This window comes from Arachis ipaensis, chromosome B10, assembly GCF_000816755.2.
Source record: "Arachis ipaensis cultivar K30076 chromosome B10, Araip1.1, whole genome shotgun sequence".
NCBI lineage: Eukaryota > Viridiplantae > Streptophyta > Magnoliopsida > Fabales > Fabaceae > Arachis > Arachis ipaensis.
In genome coordinates this window covers 11,965,114-11,970,485 of record NC_029794.2, presented here as the reverse complement: position 1 = coordinate 11,970,485, position 5,372 = coordinate 11,965,114, and positions in this window count along the sequence as shown.

Here is a 5,372-nt window from a genome sequence, read left to right as displayed (position 1 = left end):
TACTATCTAAAAAAAATTAAATATACTTAAAAAAATAATATTATAATTTAATATTATATTTTTTTAGTAATTAACTAATTATCTATTTAAAAGTGATTTTAACTAATATTATCCAGACAATATTTATTTTATCAAAATCAATTTCAGTACAGAATTGCCAAACATAAATTATGTTGGTATAGACTCAATTTTACCCAAATCAATTCTACAAAATCACATTCATTCAATCTCCAGTTTGACAAACGTAAATCCAACCACACACTTAGTAATTCCAAATGTCCAAATTCTTTCTAAGCCTTGAGAAACTTTCCCTCTCAATCCACAATTTCCTCTCTCTCTAAAACGTTTAACTACTCAAGCATAAACCACTACACTCCTATAGCGGTTTATGCCTTTTTTTTATATTCGTGAAGAAATCGCTGGAGGGGTGTCACGGTTTCTTCTTTATTGTGTTTGAACGTAAACCACTATACCCCTCTAGCAGTTTACGTGTATACTAAATCCGTTGATCTCCTGTCGCGGTTTCCATAATAATGTAAAAGTTGCATTTGCGTGTGTAATCTTTAAATGTTGTATTCTAGTAAAATTGCATGGCAAATGATTTATTTTGGTAACTTGCTCTAAAAATGGTTAATTAACTTACAAAAGGATAGAAATGTCTTTTTAAAAAATATGAGGGTATAATAGTAAATTAATAACCGTAGGGGTAAAAACGTCACCATAAAACCTAAGGAGAAAAGCTAAAGAGAAAGTTAGCGTAGAAATGATGAAATGAAAAATTTATAAAGTATTAAGAACAAAGTGATAATTTTGTGACAAAAGACTTAAGAGATTCAGAGAAATAGACCGAGCATAAGATTTAAAAGACTAAGAAAAGAGAAGTACCTTAAAAAGAGAATTTATTAGCGTTTGGATGATATGTGGAACCTGCAACTGGAGGCGTGGTGTTTTGGGACACTCCGTGTACTTGTACATACTACCTTTCAGACCGCCCATTCTCTCATTCCTTGCTCAACCTTGACATAGTGTATGACATGCTACTATCCGAGCTCCACCCTGATTGAGGCACTACAAGAAAACAAGTTTTTTGCTACGCTTTTAAAGTGTGGCGAAAAGTAAAAAAAAGCGTAGCGATAGCTCTTTGCCACGCTTTTTGAACTATCGACTGCAAAGGTGCCAGTTGCTCTATCGTCACGCTCTTGGTGACCTATCGCCACGCATTATTTTTGCCACGGCTTTTAAAAGGTGCCAATAGCGAGACATATGGCTAGCTTTTAAAACGTGCCACTATTGTAAGATGCATTTATGCTTTTAAAGCGTGGCCGTTGATGCCTACTATATATTATGGCCACTCTTTTAAAGCGTGCCAATAGCAAGAGATACGGCTACGCTTTTAAAGCGTGCCAATATCGTGAGATGCAGCTATGCTTTTAAAGCATGGTTGTTGATGCCTACTGTACATTATGCGCACTCTTTTAAAGCGTGCCAATAGATGGAGATACGGCTACATTTTTAAAACTTACCTCACGCAGCTATGCTTTTAAAGCATGGCTATTGATGCCTACTGTACGTTATGGGCACTCTTTTAAAGCGTGCCAATAGATGGAGATACGGCTACATTTTTAAAACTTACCAATAGCGAGACATACGGCTACACTTTTAAAACGTGGCTGTTGATGACTACTATAAAATATGGCCACTCTTTTAAAGTGTGGCTATAAGTTAGTTCAGTAACCTATTGTTCTTTATTAATAAATAAACCCTACAAAATTCATAGATAATTTTAAAATAAAAACAATGACCAGTAATTTTAAATCAACTAAACCTTGCTTCATAAACTTGTCACCAAAAAAAGTGTGTTTGATCACATGACATGTCTAACAAAATACCAAAAATAAAAGTCATAACAACTACCCATGAATTATTAATACATGGATTAAAATTCCAACATGGGTTTACATTATCTACTTCCTTTACACTTCATTACAAAATATGAAACTTCATTATTACTGATCATCCATTGTGAGCGAAATTATTTTCACCACTGCCCTATATAATTTTAAATATTATTGTGTGAGTGCATCTTATATCAAACCAAAAAATGAGAAGGCATATATTACATATTAACAATGCTGGTAGCTGACACCAAGTGCATAGTAGGCACATGCAGCACAAAGTTTTATGAATCAAAACAATAAGATATATAACAATTCATTCATCCACAAACTCAAAAGGACAAAACCGCCATCCCAAGTCCCAACATCATAAAACAAAGGCAGCAAAAGCAAAATGCATATAACAAACTAGACAGCACAACAATAAAGGATCTGCAGAGCTTATAGAAACACACAACTCTACTGTATACTAAAATATTTATATAACATGAGATTGTGTGTACATATTCTAGTGACTGGACGAATAAATCAAATGAACAAGCTTAATGGATGATAAATTTTTACATCTAAATTGCATGTTTTTCCATTATTAGTACAAAGAAAGACCGCATCCTAAAATAATGTCAAATGTAGCTGTCTGATAGAGTTTAGACAGTTCAAAGAATCCTGGGTTATAAAATATAATAAATAGCATTCTTTATGGAGTTATTCACTTTATTATGAGTAATTGTGAGAAACTCTATTTTGCCTTAACTTAAATCAACTTTGAATTAATAAATTCAGATTCCGTTTCAACACCCACCTAAATCCCAACTCCCACCTTACTCCAATTCAACACTATCAGCCCCACCTATAATCTTTTATCTCACTATCAAATATCCAAAATCAACAACAACAATAACAATAAGTCAACAACTTTGAATTAATATATCAAATATCCAAAACAAAGAACAATCAACAATACACAACTTGAAACTTCAACAACCAACACTAGCATATTCAGCTAGCAACAGTAGTAACAAGACAGTGACCACTTCTTTTTTTTCTTTTTATCAGTATCTCTTTATGACAATAATATAAAAAAGATAGTTACTTACATCATCTTTGGGTGGAATGTGAGTTGATTCGGAGGAGCGAGGAGTATTTCTTGGTCTGCTACTTGAGGCATTCAAATGAGAATTTTGGGTAGCTTGCACTAAGGCTGCTACCTCTTCGTCACTCATTCCAGGGTTGATTTAATGCACCAATACCGTTCATAAATCACATGCATCGTCCATCTTCTTCTCTAATTATGAAACCTTCTCGTTGTATTCAACTTTGACTTGTCAAATCTCTTCATCCTTTTTAAGAGAGCTTTTTGTAATCAAAACCCTATAATAAAGAACTTGACCTGGTTGGTCCTTTCCTAGCACTCCTAAAAATGCATCCTCATCATTTTTCCCTGCTTCTATGCGGGTTTGAAGCTCAGCCTATCAAAAGTGACAACCAATAAAATACAAAGTCGCATTAACTCAATATAAATAGAAATCACTTTAGGAAACATGGCCCACTTTTAAAGCATGCCAAAAGAGTTGTAGGAAACGGCCACACTTTTAAAACGCCACTTTAACAAAACTCCGTCGCTACACTTTAAAAGCGTGCCTATTTCTCTCTATGGCTACGCTTTTTAAGTGTGGCAAAAAAAGTGTAGCCAAATCTCGAATCAGTTGCTACCCTCATAAAAGCGTGGCCATAGACCCCTGCCACGCTTTTTAAGCATGGCAAGAAAAAAATGGCCAAATCTCTAATCAATCGCCACCCTTATAAAAGCATGGCCATTGACCATTTTTTACCACGCTTTTAAAGCGTGGCAAGAAAAAAGTGTGGCCATAGACCTTTTTTCTTGTATTGAGGCCAACACCCGCCCCTCCATATCTTATGAATATGGCGGAGCCCATACTAGATTCCCCAATGATATATGAGCTGATCTATGAGCCAGAATACTCATCATGGTTAGATCTTGCTTCGGAGATGGTGATCCCAGATGTACCTATATCCGTCACTCCACTACCGTCCTCTGCAGTCGAGCCATTCAACAACCTTTGAGGAGAGGTCGACGGACTAGCAGTTCTCGAAGGCTTTGGATCATCATCATCCTCGACGAAGGAGGACTCTCTGATGTGGATCGACCTAATGATGGTAGACCTATACTCTAGTTCATCCGAGTCAGGAGAAGCAGAAGTCGTTGAGGAGGCAAGCAGCAACATTACTGGCGTGTAAAATTAAAGTGACTCATTCTACTTCAGCACAACGTTCCATGTTCTTTTAGCTATCAGTGATCTGTGACCAGTTTGTCCTCACTTTGTATAAACTTTTTAGATAGCTAGCATCTTTTTATAAAGTTAGACGGATCCCAAAGTAGGGTGGCTCTTGTAGAACTAGGGCTTGTTAATATAAGTAATAGAGCCTGTAAATATTTGTATGTAATATAAATAAGCAATTGTTGCACTCTATGATGTATTTAACTAAGCCTACGAGCAAGTACATAATGTTACTATACTTTTGTATATTTATATGTTACATGTTTTGATTGCCTAACTTATATCTGGTTAATACACGATCTAAATAAGTAATACATATTATATGCTTAATATATCTAGTCTAGAGAGTCCCTAAAGTAAGCCGAATAATAGCGTTAGATACTAGCATTAGTCATGACGTGTTAGGAGTTGAATCATTACAAGTTCCAAAGCAAAAAATACACGTAATAAAAAGTTTAAGCAATTTTAAATAAAGGACCAATAAAACACACATAAAAAGTGAATTTTATGGTACTTATAATGAATATGGTAATTATACTAATATTCTAAAACAATATAATTAAAATTAAGGTCACACTTTTTTATTATTTGACAACACTTTATTTTTTTTTAATTTGAGAACATATATTTTTTCTTGTAGCTACCGTAATCACCATAAAATACACCATAATTTAATTATTTTTTAAAAATAATTATCCAAAATAAAAATAACACATATTATAACATAAAAGTGAATCTTAGTATTATAATGTTTAAAATTAGAAGATGAATAAATAAAATTACATTTAAATAATAAAATATGGTAATATTCTAAAACAATATAATTAAAATTAAGGTCACACTTTTTTATTATTTGACAACACTTTATTTTTTTTTAATTTGAGAACATATATTTTTTCTTGTAGCTACCGTAATCACCATAAAATACACCATAATTACCATAATTTAATTCATAATGACTTTATCATAAAGTAATGTTAATTTTTAATTTTAGCTTGTTCATTAAGTAAATTTTTATGAAATCAGGATATTAAATTTTAAATTTTATTTTTCTGTTTAAGCAACCTTATTACACCGCTAACATTTTCCTTTGTATCCTCACTTCACCCATGTCTGGCTTTTCATACATAGATATATGACTCGAAATTTTATTATATTAGTAATTTTTTATGGCACA